Source organism: Marmota monax, unplaced genomic scaffold (genome assembly GCF_021218885.2).
Source record: "Marmota monax isolate L192 unplaced genomic scaffold, Marmota_monax_Labrador192_F-V1.1 WCK01_AAM20220418_F8-fsc00035, whole genome shotgun sequence".
Taxonomy (NCBI): Eukaryota; Metazoa; Chordata; class Mammalia; order Rodentia; family Sciuridae; genus Marmota; species Marmota monax.
Genome location: NW_026691961.1, coordinates 2,049,388 through 2,065,901, shown reverse-complemented (window position 1 = coordinate 2,065,901; position 16,514 = coordinate 2,049,388).

The window sequence follows — 16,514 nt, the reverse complement described above, 5'->3', positions numbered from 1 at the left end:
CCTCCTATAGAGAGCCGCGAGGCCCACCCTGCACACGGGCACACACAGCTGGCACCAGACCTGGGGGCCAGCCTCTGAGCTGGTGCCCTCTTCCTACCTTGAGGAGAGGCAGGACTTTAAGGCTAGTCCATGGCTGTGCTTCGCCATCTTGGGGAGCCCCGTGGTCCCACTGGTGAAGAAGATGACCATGGGATCCCAAGTCTTTGACTTGATACAGGTGTGGTTTGGGGACGCTGATCTATAAAGAGATTCAAGACAAAAGAAAAGATGTCGCGCTTGCTGTTTTTCCATCTTCTGGGAATCAAAAGAAGCACGGAGTCAGGAAACTGGGATTTGCAACACTGTTGAGAAACGGACCCCTCCAGGGTCAGCCATTAGAGTGACTGTGGGGGTGACATGGACAAGTGGCCTGGCATTGGAGGGGGGTGATGGAGAAAATAGAGTGGATTTTAAGAAAATCAATGAACACTCCCATAGCACTTGCTGTGTCCCAGGCCACGCTCTGAGCTTTGAGAGAGAGGAGCTCACTCCATGCCCAGAGCCACCCCAGAGGGGAGCACGGCCCTCAGGAGGCCCATTTTGCAGATGAGGAACTTGCCTGGAGACATAGCAAGGGCAGAGCCAGGTTCCACCCCAGACAGTCTGACTGTGGTCTGGGCTCCTAACCTCCCTGCTAAGCTTGTGATTGACACAAAGTAGCTTCCCAGCAATCTAACTCCACGACCTTGGCGTTGAGGAGTAGGGAAGAGAAAGCAGGGGAGGAGAGTGGAAGGCTGTGTGGGATCGCTGGTCTGGACGGGCTTGAGCTGGCAGGTGGGATCTGTGGCTCCTTCCGTCTGCTGTGACTCTGAGGACCTCCTGGCTGAGAGGCTCCTGGCAACTCTGACTGTAAATGGCAGCTTCCTGCAGTGTTCAGAGAAAGCTGCAGATGATCTCAGCACTGGAGGAGGCCCTGGCTCTGCTGCTCTTCCTGTGAAATGGCACCCTCTTGCCTTGGGCCATTGGAACGGTTTTCTAAGAATTTTCTTAGTTTTTCTTTAATTCTCTGTTTTCATTTAATTCTCTGACATGAGCATAATGTGTAACTTTTCTGTAACGTTTGATTTTTGAGGTTAAAGAGCTTTATAACATGAGGAACGCTCCTCAAAGTTTTGCTAAAAAATTAAAACCACACTGAGATTTCATCTCACTCCAATCAGAATGGCAATTATGAAGAATACAAGTAACAGTAAATGTTGGCAAGCATGTAGGGGAAAAGGTTCATTCATATATTGGTGGTGGAACTGCAAATTGGTACATCCATCTGTAAAGCAGTATGACAGTTCCTCCAAAAACTCAGAATTGAACCACCATTTGACCCAGTCATCCCACTCCTAGCTTTATACCCAAAGGACTTAAAATCATCAGGCTACAATGACTTGGCCACATCCATGTTTAGAGCAGCTCGATTCACCATAGCTAAGCAATGGAACCAATCTAGGTGCCCTTCAACAGATGAATGGATCAAGAAAATGTGTATATATACACAATTGAATATTATAGAGCCATAATAAAGAATGAAATTATGGCATTTGCTGGTAACTGGATGGAACTGGAGACTATCATGCTAAGTGAAATAAGCCAATCCCAAAGAACCATAGGCCAAACGTTCTCTCTGAGATGTGGATGCTAAACACTTGCCTAGCATGTGTGAGACCCTAGGTTCGATTCTCACTGTGAGTCCACTTTGAAGAGCTGCCCCTGATGTCCACAGGTGAAGGCAGCAACAAAAGACACCCTCGTGCAAGAATGGAGAGTGGGGATTGCATGAGATGACCCACTTCTTCCTCTGCCGCTGGGTTCCATCCAAGACCCCAGCCTATTGGACAGAGCTGCCCACACTCGGGGTAGGTCTCCCTCCTCGGTGTGCTGACCTATATTCCAGTCATCTCTGGGTACATCCTCAGTGCTTTCCCTGTTTCCTAGATGCTTCTGTTTGTTTGGTTGGTTGATTTTGGTACTAGGAATTAAACCCAGAGGTGCCTAACCACTGAGCCACCTCCCAGCCCGATGCTTCTTAATCAAATCAAGTTGACAATCAAGATTAACCACCACAAGATCATTATAAGGAAAAATTGCAGCTAGTAAATGCAGAAGGGAGGTTGAATTTGGAAATCAACATATTACAACCTCCAAGCCAGGCAGGGTGGTGCACACCTGTAATCCCAGCAGCTCGGGAGGCTGAGGCAGGAGGGTCTCAAGTTCAAAGTCAGCCTCAGCAATTTAGTGGGGCTAGGCAACTCAGCGAGACCCTGTCTCAAAATAAAATATTTTTTTTAAAAAGGCTGAGGATGTGACTCAATACTTGAGCACCCCTGGGTTCAATCCTGGTACTAAAAAAAAATTACAACCTTCAATGCAGTGGTTGATTCAGACAAGTATCATGACGGAACAGGATGCTACATTTTCTCAGTTAAAATCATAATTGAAAAATATGAGTGACCCTGGAGCTGGGATTATGCTCAGTGGTAGAGCACTTGCCTAGCATGTGTGAGGCCCTAGGTTCTATTCTCAGCATTGCATACAAATAAATAAAATAAAGTCCATTGACAACTAAAAAGAAAAATTTTTTAAATATGAATGACACTGTTTTAACAAGTGAACAACTTTAACATCATTAGTTGAACATATCACCTCAATGAATTTTACAACAGTCCTAGGAGATAGGTCATGTTGTTATTCCCATTATATGAATAAGGAAATCCAAGATAGAAATGAAGTAGAGATTATTAAACCCCCCAAGTATCGGTGAGAATGTAGAGGACGGAATTTACTGCGGATCAGGAAGCATGGATACATGGAACTAGGAAACCAATGGAATATAAGGATTAAGGAAAGGGGAGGTGACATGAAACCCGGGTTGGTCCTATTGCCGTCCCGAAGGAAGAACAGGTTGGTGAAGAAGACAAAGGACTTTGTTTATTCATTTAACCAACGTGAGCTGAGCACCAAATGTGTCCCTGACAATGTCCTAGGCCCTAGAGACATGCCAAGTAACAACCAGGCAAGAAGCCCTACCTTCCCGAGCTTACATTCTAGAGACAAGGGAATAACAAATTCAAGCATCGTTATGCTGAGTTTTCAAGGAGCCCACTGGATAACTGGGTGAAGATGTTCAGGAAACAGTTGGACATAAGGGTTTAAATCTCAAAAGTGATGCTGAGACTAGAGCTAGACCTTGGGAATCTTAAATCATGGTCAAGTGGATGCACGTGAACGAGGTCACTGTGCACGCACAGGACCTAACACCAGAAGAACAGTGGGCTGAAGGTGAAGCTCCAGGAGATACCAACATTTCAAAAGAGTCCAGAAAAGAGAAGAAGCAGGACCAGTCAGGCAAGTAAGAGGAAAGCTAAAAGAGAATGAAATGACGAGTACCAAGAAAAGCCATTGCAAGAAGGGTTGTTAACAATCTCCAATGTAGCTAAGAGATCAAGATGGACTATAAAGGGTTTTCACACTCAGAAGGTCCCTATGATTAGGACAGAAGCAGTTTCAGGAGGGTAGAGGACCAGAAGGCTAACAGAGTGGGTAGAGGAACAGTTATAGTCGACTCACCTGAAGTTGACTTTTCCGGTATGAATTTAGTGCAAAGAGAAATGTAAGCAGACAGCTTTTTAAATACAGAATAATTGCCTATGTGTATGAACTCACAAGAAAGTTCAGTGCAGGAGAAGCTGGCAGAGAAGAGAGATTTAAAAATATGTGAGGCAGAGGGGACATGGGGGCAGGAAAGATGGTGGAATGAGATGGACATCATTACCCTAGATGCATGTTTGACTGCACGTGGGGTGAGACTCCACATCATGTACAACCAGAGAAATGATAACTTATGTTCCATTTGTGTACAATGATCCAAAATGTGTTCTGCTGTCATGCATAATTAATTACAACAAATAAATAATGAAAAATAAAAATAAATTTTAAAAGTATAAAACTACGTGAGGCATCTGCAGAGACCAAGATGTGGAATCCAGTGCAACCTCGTGCTGGCTCTGCACCTGGCCCTGTAGAAAGTGAGGTGTGGCAGCAGGGAGGTGGGGAGGGGATGCAAGGTGAGGAAATTCTTGCTGATGGGCCTCAGAGGAAGAAGCAAAGTTCTGATCAAGAAAGCAAGTAGAAAGTGTAAGGAGACTGAAGAGGTTAAGGATGGCCACAGTGAGGAATATTACTGACCTTTACGGCACGTCTGGTACTTTGTTAAACATTCACTTATGTCTATCTAATCCTCAACTCCATGTAGTGAGTATTACCAGGCTTCCATTTTATGGAGAAGGAAAGTAAGACTCAGAACCGGTACAGTTTGGGATGCAGACTCAGAAAATACCACTTGGTTAAGTGGCTTGAGTAAGCTGGGATTTGAAGCCCAGCCTTCTGAATCCGAGACCCTTTGTGCTAAATCATTATTCCAAATTGTTTTCTATGATTGGAGCTTCCCAATCATGTCCAAACACCCCTGAGGAAGGAGGCCATAATTTTTGAACTGTTGGTCTGCAAAGCATGCGGGGTTTTGGTTGCTTGTTTTACTTTTTTTTTTGTTTTGTTTTTGTTTTTGTTTTTTAACATTAGCTGCTCTGGGACAGATAAGAAGAGGAATCATTAATGTGATTCTTAGTTGGGGTTTTCTTGACCATGTATGGATAAGGGTAAAAGGAAATTGAGGCTATTAGCAAGAGAAGAGATGAGATGAAACTAGAAAAAGAGTAGAATAATGCTGTGAATTGATGGTCCTGGTAGGTGGGCAGAAAACACAAACGTCTTCAGGTGGTGATACTAAAAATGATGGGAAGGAGATGTAATGGCAGTAAGAGAGCAAGAACTGAAAGAGAAGCGACTGGGGTCCAGAGAGGCATACAAGTGCACACAATCCTAGAGGAGTTGGAGGGATGGGCGCAGAAGTCAAGCTTTTGGCTGGCCAATAGTTTTCAGGGCAAGGTTGGCATTGGAATCCAGGACTCCTGACATATGATGCAAGGATTGTTGCCATCTTACAACTCATCCTCCTTGATAACTGTTAGAGATTGACCTTCAGAGACTCTGTTATACCCTGTATATTCCCCACAGTGCTTTGCATCAAGTTAGTCCACATTGAGGACTTACCAGATGAATGAATGAAAATATAACAAGGGTTCTAACAAAGGGTATCCAAGACTATGAGCTATATTTTGTTCACCTTTGCTAGATTAATAACTAGCATATGGTAATTACTGGGTAATTGTGTATGGATAGATGGTTGGATGGTTGGAACCTGCGTTGATAAAATCAAGAACACATTAATGCTTTTTATAACACAAGATACCCAATCATTTCACTTAGCCTCCAGGAATTCACACCTCAGTCAAGTGGCCATAAATAAACCTCTTGCTCTGTCTTCAAGAAGTGAATTGTACTGCATTATTGGCATTCAATAAGCAGTTCCTATTGATTGAACTAGAAAGAAACTATATAAAATAACTATTTAACATCCACAGAATGACATGCTGCTTTTATGTCTTTGGTTAAAGACATGACAAATGGTGCATTCTGGGGACTTGTTTCTCTTGACAGTGACAGGGTGTTCTGAACTTTGAAGTACACTGTGATGAATGCTCAGACCCCTGACCTGTCTCTGTTGTCAAGGTGTCTGCATAGTTTCCGGAGGGGGGGGGGTGTTCTGGGAACCAAGCCAAGGAGGTTCTCGTATTTATAATTTGATGACAACAATTGCTTCATTTTTACACTGAATAAAATACTTCTAGAAAATGAGATCAAATGGATTAAAATTAGTCTTTGATCTCATTTGTCAAAGTCCACAGGCTGAAAATATCTGCACGTCACAGCTTCATGAATAGCAGTAATAACAAGCACCACATATTGAACATAGATTGTGTGCCAGCATGTTGTTTATATTGTCTGAGTCTGCTTAGCGGACCTCATTTCATAAATAAGCTGAGGTGAGAGATTTTAAGTAACTTGCCCAAGGTTAAATAGAAAACTTAATAAACGGCAAAGTTCAAACTTGATACTTTTCCTGCTCATTCTAAACGCGTCTTCCCCCTCCTAAGCAAAAGCAAGACTTAAAACAACTAAATGCCTGATCTATTTGGTGAACAGGCTTTTATTACTACCTGGCTAGTGGGGCAGATTCAAAGGGGTGGGAGGAGTGACTTCTAGGCTTCGGGACTGTAAGAATTGTTCACAAAGGCGTTGTATGGACTTTCTCACTCCCTATGTACAACTCCCATATGCATTAGTCCCATTTTCGAGATGCAAAATTCAAGTCTAAGGGAGATGAAGAAATCCCTGAATCATCACAGAACTCTTTATATAAAAGCAGTGATGTTGTTTTACAATGCTGACTATTTACCTATAATGTTTCTTCTTTTTAACCCTTTAATAGTTAAACAATATTAAAACCACATAAAGGGCCATGAGGAAGTTGAAATTGCTAGGCTCGCTTTTAAGGAAATGATTGTTCTGTGAACACATCATAAAAACTCATCATTAAAATGATGGTATGCAATTCTATCAGTGAATCGCAGACGAGAATAACTGCATTCGACAATATTTATTGAGTAGCCATTATGTGCCAGATACTATTCTATGCCCTGGGTATTCTGTTGCATAATAGAAAATAAGTCAGACAAGGGCTTTCTAGTTTTGGAGCTTATATGCTAATGGCAGACAGGTAGCAAATAAGCAAATTAATGTGTAAATAGCTCAGATCACAGTGTGTCAGAAAAGTAATTAAACAAGATATGGAATGCAACTTTGGAATGGGGTAATGAAGTAAAATCTTGAATAAATCACATTATATTTGAGACCTGACAAACAAGAATCAATCATGCGGAAATCTGAGCTGAACACACGGCCCACTGAGGGAACAGAAATAGGAGGAACTCTACCCCGTTCAACAACAAAGACAGGCACTGGTGAGCAAAGGAGAGAGGATTGGTATAGATGGGGCTGGAGACGTGGGCGAGAGCTTGAGCAATCCTCACTGCTTGTTAGAATAGCCAAGGGAGCTTTAAAAAAATATATAGATCACTGGGTCTCTAGTCCCAGAAAAACTGATTCAGTCGGTCTAAGGTGGGATCAGGCATCAGTATATTCACAAAATGCCCTGGTTATTCTGTGGTTGAGATTGAGACTCTGATATGGAGATTTCTAGAGTCTGTAGTATGGAGAATAGAATTAAAGACTGGGCAGACTCAGAGAATCCATGAAAGTGAAATCTGAAGAATTGTTTCAAAGAACATTTCCCTACAGAGAAATTTGAGCAGTCTTAATTGCCAGACCTCCAGAGGACATAAAAATCTTGCCTGCCAAGAAAACTTGGCCCAAGAGATACCAACTAATAAAATATGAGGCTTTCCATCTTTCAAGCTAGCTACCACATTCTGAATCCATAGGACATGCCAGACAGCTGCATGCTAAGTCCTTCACTAGAGGATCTCATTTTATCTCCGTAACAACTTCATCCTATGTGAGAGGTAGAGTCCTTTTAGAGATGATAGTACCAATCTCAGAAAGACGAAGTGTCTCACATAATGCCACAGAGCTACTAAGGGGCAGAACTGGAATTCAAACTCACCTCTCTAATTCCAAAAATTCTATGACCTAATTGCTGCTGCATAGTGTAAAAGACCAATTTTGCTGAGGTTACAAAATGGCCAGCATGAAGCCAGGCACAGTGGTGCATGCCTGTAATCCCAGCAGAGGGGGAGGCTGAGGCAGGAGAATCGTGAGTTCAAAGCCAGCCTCAGCAAAAGCAAGGTGCTTGCAACTCAGTGAGACCCTATCTCTAAATAAAATACAAAATAGGGCTGGGGATGGGGCTCAGTAGTGCCTGAATTCAATGGCCAGTTTTTTTGTTGTTGTTGTTGTTGTTTGTTTGTTTTTTAATGGTGCTGGGTACTGAACCCAAGGTTAAGCATGCAATTGTTTATACCCTCAACACACACTTTGTTTTCTTCTTGTTGTTTTGGTTGATTGGTTGTTTTTAAGCACGGCTCTTCTAAGAAATTGCTACTGGGTTCTGTTGTGAAACACTTTCAAGAAATAGAATGAATCTAGAACATTCTGGTAAAACCACCACCGTTGTTAGTTATCACCCATCTCTCTGCCCCACAGATGGTACTTTAATTTGCACGAGTCAAGTTCTGGCCAATGCACTGTGAGCTGGAACATATAATTTCTCCCTCTTCCACAATTATTAACAATTCTTCAAATAGCTGACCAAGACCTCTCAGCTGATCTATGTTAAATAAGTAGTAAGAGCAAGAGATAAACAAACCTTTGCTATTTTATTGAGCACTGAAGCCTGAGGGATTATTTATTGTTCATCATGGCGTAGTTTATCCTGGGTGATGTAAACTGAATCTTCCCTCTCTGAGTATGCTAAGGTATGACAAATTGCCACCTCTATTTATGCATGACAAATGCCCCCAAGTACACATGTATGCATTTTATTTTGAAGCTGAAAAATGTTAAAACTAACTGCATCCGTGGAAATCATTCCTCCAGATATTTTTTTCACTACAAAGGATATCAGTTGTTCAATTTGACAAAGCAGTTCGCAAGTGGGAAACTAAACTAATGTCACATTCAAGACACAGGTGCATCCCTTGGAAGGGAAACACACACACACACAAGAACCAAGACAAAGCAAAGAAGAGTCCACCAAGTACAACCTGCACAGATCAGTGTTGTTATGGGAGAAAAATATCAATTCATTTAACAAATGGTATTTGAGGAAGCTACTATATTCAGGCATTACCGAAGTGTTTGAGAAAGACTAGTGAACAGAACAGACAGAAATCCTTCCTTTCATGGAATTTATATTCCAGTAGATTAAGGCCAGGCAATAATGACAAGGCTCTAAAAATATTTATTATGCCAGTATAGACTTCCTGTTTCTCATGATCTGAGCATCCAGCTGAATAAATGAGAATTGGGGCAAGCTAACACCTTCCCTCTTGGTGACATTTAGGGTAAAATCTGAATATATGCAGTAATCCAACCTATGCCATCTGGGGCCCTGAAATGCCGATCATTAATATGGCTTAAACTCTTAAATGCTGGTTTTTTATTTCCATTCATAGGAAACAACAGCTCTTTTTTCTTCTGGCTGCACCTGGGGTCCGGCCCACTGGCCTAGAAGAAACGGAGTTTGTATTTTGATCAATTAACCTGGAATCTAAGAATCCCTGTATCCTTTAGAAATCTCTGAAAATATGAACTCTGTGTAAGAACAGACTTTCAAAGGCAATTGTCTGCTCGGGACGGAAGGCTCGGGAGGTAGAACTTGAAGTCAATGGTGTCACCGTCATTGACTCTACCTGGCCTGTCTGCCGAGAAAACACAACTCAAAGTCACCTACTGTGTAATGCATAGGCCACTACTTACAAAAGGGATAAAGACAAGAGTGACAGCCCCATTCATTCCAGGAACTACGAGCTGTTATGCATCCCCAGAACCCTGCACAGGATCTAGCGCAAAGTATGTTAATTAGTCAGCATTGGAGGAGTAAAATGTACTGTAAACAAAAATAGGCTTCAACCCAATACATATCGATACAAACAGGCAATGCTGATTCACTGGAATCAGAAGGGACATTCAATTTAGTGGTGCCCTGCCTCCCAGCTCCTTTCAAATGTAGTGTGTTACCGGCTGACATGCCACAGTTATCATGCTAATATTGTGAGGTCAGACCTGGTTGGTCCTCTTATATTATTAGGAAAGCACAATAGTCAATGATGGTTGGCCAACTGATTGTCAAAACACCATTTCTCACGAAAAGAAACCAGGAGTCCTTGGAGAAATGGCTGATTTTAGTGCTGGGATAGGAAACAGGTAAAATGAACCCAGAACATTCTATGGAAGCATTTTAAAGAAGCTTTCAAAGGCCAACAGGGTTATATCAAAAGGACACGGAAGTAGGAGTCACTTTGGGACGATTTCAGCATTTTTTAAAAAATGCCTGTATTGGATTGAAATACTGAATATGTATGTAACTATATAGAATTAAAATTTTATGAATTCACAACCATACTTTGGAAATTTGTCATCGTTACAGATTGCTGGGGCACCGACTCATTATGCTGAAAATTGATGATGTGAAAGAGAAAGAATTAAGCATTAAAATAAGACTTGGTCCTATGCAATTTACTTAACCTCTCAGAATTTGTTTCCTTGTTTATAAAATAATAGTACTACTATTGTCTACCTTACAGGATTTTTTTGTGTGAGGATTAGATGAAATAGTAGCCTAGGAGATCCTAAGAAATTACAACATACTGTATGCATGTAGGGATAGCTGCTATTACTTTGTGCACACTTTTCCTAGTGAAACAAATCTCTCAGGATTAATAAACATCTATTTTTCTGAATTGATGTGATTATAAGACCCTGTGGAGTCCTTCAATACTCTCAGTCTCTGGTCCAAGAGCTTACCTACCTAAGGGGTCAGTTGTAGATTCTCTATTTTGACGTGATTTACTGTCTTCCCCATAAAATGTATCCTGGATTATAATTATTTCAGTTCCACTCTTGCCAAGGATGGGGTGGGGGCTCCCTGGAGGTTCAGATAATGATCCAGGCTGCATATCCATATGCCCCCTGGGATCTCCTGCATAACAAGGTCCCTGGCGCTTATCATCACTGGAAGAAATCTTGGTCCTTACAAAAGAACCATTAGAAGACTGATGGCAATCCAATGGTGACTTGTTATTTTGCCTTCCTAGTTGAACCAAGAGGCTCCCACGGGATTCCTGAATAACCAAGAAAGCACAGAACATGCACTCTCCCTTGTAGAAGGGAGAATCTAGCTCTTACAATCCATATGAAGCCTTCAAAGGCTTCAGAGATGTTCAAAGAGCCAAATGGACCTAAAGGACCATGACTGTATGGCCTCAGCCCTAAGTACCAGAAGAAAGCATTGAGGAGAGGAGAGCAACTAAGGAGTTGAATTTAGTAGCAAGTTATCTAAAAATTAGTAATTTTTTTTTCATGACATCCCTCTGAGAGAATTTTGGGCACTGTCTCACATCTCTCTTGCCTGGACCTGACCTTAGTATATAATCAGCATCCACTAAGTGAGAAGGATATCCAGCTGTGTATGCCCAGCAATGAACTTCTTGGGATAGCCTGTCCCCAACTGCACAACCATCATGGTAGCTTCTAGACTATTTCTTGACTCCCTCCCCACCTTGGCTTCCATTCATTGGCCCCTGGGTGGTGCTGAACCCAATCCAAAATTCTTCTCCAGAATTTTTCAAACTATAGATGAAATAGACCATTTCTTTAGTGGCAGGGATCATAGGAGAAAAGAATTAGCAAGGATCTAGGTTCTCCACCATCTTTGAGGAAAGGAAATTTAATCAACCCATATGGAGAAACAGAGTTGCAAAATGACTCCTGATGATGTTTGAGCCCTGACACTCAGCTGCACCTCAGCCTCCCTGTGGTTTGACTGACAATACACCCTTGATTTGGCAGTCATTTTCTCCTCCGTCTGTGTAGATGGGAATTCTGTCACAACCAAGTGGGTCTTGATGAATATAGGACTAATCTCTCCCAGTTTCCTGTGGAACAGAAACAGAATTCAGGAGCTAAGCAACCTTTCTGTCTCACCGATGGAACACCTCTCAACTCCTGTCTGCCCCTGAGATCTTCCTTTCCTACACGTCCTCCACGCCTTCTGGTGAAACACATCCATGTCTCTTCTCCAGCACCACAGGGACATAATCAACCTCTCCCTCCACACATTTATCGTGACACATGCAGCACTCGAGTGTATTACTTTCTTCATATTTCTCCCCCACCCCTCTCCGGAATGGAGCACTCTCTCTCTCTCTCTCTCTTTTTTTAGTGCAATATCTTTATTTCGTTATTCATTTTTAATGCGGTGCTGAGGATCGAACCTACAGCCTCACATGTGTGAAGCAAGCACTCTGCCACTGAGCCACAAACTCAGCCCAATGGGACACTCTTCACAGCAGACACCATATCTTATTCATCTGGGGTACCCAGTTCCCAGTGACTGCCTGAAATACTGTACTTATCCGGTGATGCTCACTGGCCTGTCTCTAAGTGAAGTTGTTATGGTATTTATTGGATTTGCCTTAAATTTCAGAAAAGGATGTCAATCCAGCCACCACCTAAGCAGAGCATCCAGACTTATGTAGGTTGCTGGAATGCTATTGTCTTGGGTATAGAAATGAACTAACAAGAAATTCACTGCCGACTTTAGCGTAGGAAGGATATAGAAAATGACGTTCACAGAAAGATGCAGGAGAAAAACTTCACTCTGGTCTCAATATCAGGTGAAAGTAGGATTTTTTTTTCTAGGCAAATGGTATGTATTTTTTTTTGTACTGGGATTTGAACCAAGGGTCTTAACTACTGGGCCACATTCCCTACCATATATATAGATAAGGCAATATAATATAATATAAATTATATATATATATATATATATATATATATATATATATTTCATTTAGAGACAGAGTCTCACTGAGTTGTTTAGGGCCCCACTACGTTGCTGAGTCTGGCTTTGAATTTGTGATCCTCTCATCTCTTGCCTGGATGGGAGAAAGCTCTCACCAAATTTCTAGCATACTTCTAGTGGATATACAGACTTTTATGGCATGTAATTTTGTGTACTTATTTCACACTGGTTTTTACCTTGCTTTTCTTCTCTATTGTTCATTTATCTGCATCTCCTCAGCCTCTCTTTTTAATGTTTTTATTAGTGCATTATAGTTATACACAATAGTGGGGTTCATTTTGACATAGTCATGCACACATGGAATATCATTTGCTCCATTTCAATTCCTAGTACTTTCACTCTCCCCCATCCCCCTCTCTCCACTCCACTAGTCTTCCTTCTATTTATGTATTATTTTTTAATTGTTGCTTTATAGATAAACATAAAGGTGGAATTCATTGTGGCATATTCATGTATATGCATAGCATAACTTGGTGAATATCATTCTGCAGTTCCTCCCTCCCTCTTCCCATCCTCCTCCTTCCCCCTCCGTCTGTTTCCTCTTCCACACTGATCTCCTTTCCATTTTCATGGGATCCCCAGCCCCAACCTTACCCCACCCCCCACCAAGGAGCCAACCCAGCTTCCCATCAACAGATGAAAAGATAAAGAAAATATGGTTACTTATACACCATGGAGCTGAACTCAGCCACAAAGAAGAATAAAGTTATGGCGTTTGCTGGTAAATGGATGAATCTGGAGGATATCATGCAAAGTAAAATAAGCCAGGCTCAAGAAGTCAAAGGTCAAATGTCTTCCCTCATTTGCAGAAGCAGGAGCAAAATAAGCCTCTTTTGTGGAAAAAGAAAGAAAGAAAGAAAAAGAAAAATATTTTGATCCCATTTTTTTTTTTTGGTAACTACAATTACTTAGTAATGGGATATATCTGCCTGACAGGCAATGTCACAGGTTCTCAAACCCTGGAATCAGATTGGATGTGGTCCTCATAATTTTCTCTTCTGCACTGATTTTTATACAGTGTGTGTGTGTGTGTGTGTGTGTGTATCAGACAGGTGCACATGAGTCTGTTTATTACGCACATGTTCCTAGTGAGAAGCTGTCCTCACCAAGGATAAAAGGGAAGATCTGTAAGGGTCAGGTTTGCATCTGATGAGAATGTGCCATGAGTTTTATTTTAGCCTAACTCACTCCCTTTTGAAAAAATAAAAAGTCCAGAAAGCCATTTTTTCCCATCATCCATGCAAAACCATGAGAACAAAGCAAGTTCCCTGCCAATCACAGGGCCCCTTATAGTTTAGAACGTGCCTTAAACATGAAGGTCTAGGTTTGAAGTTAAATCAGCAAGCTCTGGGGAGTATACAACTGTATACCTCATGCCCACTAGAAATAATTTTATAAAGTTTTCTGATTTTAAAAATATGGGAAAGGTATGTTCACGGTATAAAACATGTATGTATATTTTTAGGAAAAAAAAATGGAAGAAAATGAAAGTCACCCATAAGATAGTCAGCAACATTGTTTCAAGATGGTTTCCGAATGATATAACATCTGGATAGACATTTAGTAGCTGCTAGCACACAGTAGGTACTCAGTAAAAGCCAGGAGTTGGGAGGATTTGCAATGGAATGGCCTCCAAGTGACCGGTTGGGTGTGGTTCCTTCGGCTCTACCACTCTGACAAGCTTGCAGTTCAGATCCAGTTATGCCATAATAATTGAGCATGCCAATGTCCTGGGCTACTTGATAATCATGTCCAGAGGCTTGGGTAATAGGCCACTTGAGAAGTATGGATCTCAATATCATCAGCTGCAAGAATGAGTATAATCCCTTAATGTTCTGGAGCTTAGCCATTGTTGGGCACTGAATTGTGAGATTCAGTGAATTGCTGCACCTGTATTTCCTTTCTCCCCTCCAAGCTGGGTCTTATAAGCTGCTGTCCCTTTAACCACAGGTTATCCACGAAACAAAAACTCTCCTCCCACAGGATTAGGAGCCTCCCAACTGCACACCAGAGACTTGGGGCCACAATGGCATAGACATCACCAAAAGAGAAGGAAGGAACCAGTAATCTGGCAGATACAGAGCTGAGTCTTTGCAAAGGAGCTGAAGGCCTTTCCGGATCAATAATACCATTTTTCAGGTAAGGTCAGATGCCTGTGGTTACACAGAGGCAACACTAATAAATGCAAAGTTGTGAAAGTGTATTTAAATCTATAGCACAGGAGGCGTATTGTCTTGCCATGATTGGATCACTGCAGACCCAACCCCAGGTCTTCTCCATTTGATAGAAAAATGGACCGTTCTACCTGACCAAAGTTGGTAGAAGTAGAGCAAAAATTCTGGGATAGCATTTCCTTGCATTGGCTATGGAGAGAACAAAGGGAGACTGGAACCGAAGCTGCTTGCTCATATGAACGGCCTTTGGTAAATTACTTTGCCTCTCAGGGCCTCTGGTATCTGACGCATGAAATAGTAAACTGTGTGTAGGTGAAATACTTGCATCCCAGGGCCAATGATAAAATGAAGCAAGGTATTACATGAAAGTCCTTAATATGAGAGTCCACCAAGTGCTTGATAATTTTTTTTCTCATTGTTATGATTTCTCTGAACTCTGAAGAAGTCACTAAAACTGACATCACCCTTTGGATGTCACTTACTTCAACTCTCTCACTTTTACAGAAATTTTCTGGAGATATTTTGTTAAACATATTTATATACAAATTTCTACAAAGAAAATGTGTTGGGATAACATAGTCTTCAACCCTCAGATTTGACTGTGGAGTCATAAAAACTTGTTACAGGCTCCCGAGTCAGGAAATGGCGGTGTTTGATGCAAAATGGCGGCTCCTCAGAGTTTTGCTGTGTCCTTAAAGGTCCATCTTGTACCAAATCTATTCTGAAAGTCAAAGGCAAACCAAAGAGATAGAAAATAAGGAATGTTATTAGCAAAAAAAAAATTGAAGTTTTTGAAACTTGAAAAGTCCTACTCTGTAATATCTTGGTTTGTATTTTTTCATGAACTAATGATTGAGTTTGACTAATCCTCTTTGCCAATGCACAGAACACAGGCAGTAATGAAATGTATATTATTTACAATACGTGGTTTCAGATTTGTTGGTATGCTAATGTGGTCATTTATTAAGATAAGGAAAATCTTTTCAGGAGGTCTGGGCAATAAACAATCCGTGAAATGTCATCATTTTTTCAATTCAGAAGAGAAAATGGAGAACAGATGTGTATTAAAAGCTATTTATCAATTAAAAGCTATTTGCTAAGTTCTCTTCACTATTCGCTGTAGGAAGCAAAAGTATGGAAGGTGCCCTGTGACTTGAAAGTCTTTCCAGTGCATCATTTAACTGAGACCAGGAAAGGTTTCAACAATGGAAGTGAAGGTTAGGAGGGCTGAGGCTGAAGGGGACAGATGTCAGCACGGTGCCTAGCAACACGGCATTAAAACAGAGGTGAAGAAACGTTAGTCCAGTCCAATAGCTTTTCTACTTTTTTTTTCTTTGTATGTCAAGTAGCCTTCTGCCATAAATGGTGTTGAGGTTTGGGTTTTAATACACAGCATTTATTAAATCTCAGACGTGCACCAGACACAGGAAGAGGTATTCACTTAAACCCCACCGGTAGCCAGCAAAGAAGGTATTGTCTTTATGTTCATTGCTCATTGCACAGACAAAAAGGAGAGTTGGAGAGCAACTTGGCAAAGGTCACTGAGAGGGACAATTACGGATTCAAGTGTGTATGGGTTTGTTGCATTAGGAGGAGAATGCAGGGGTCTCACTCTTGGTAGGATTCTAAATCTTGAGCACGGCCCACTCTGTTTCTTCTTACCCTCTTTTCTCTGCTTGTGATACCTCCACCACACTCCCAGACAGTTGCCCTCTTTCTACCCTGACATAAGAGAGTTTAATACTGATAGTACTGCCAGACATAGCTCTTCTGGGCTAGAGCAGATTTGTGCAGACATCACTCTGAGC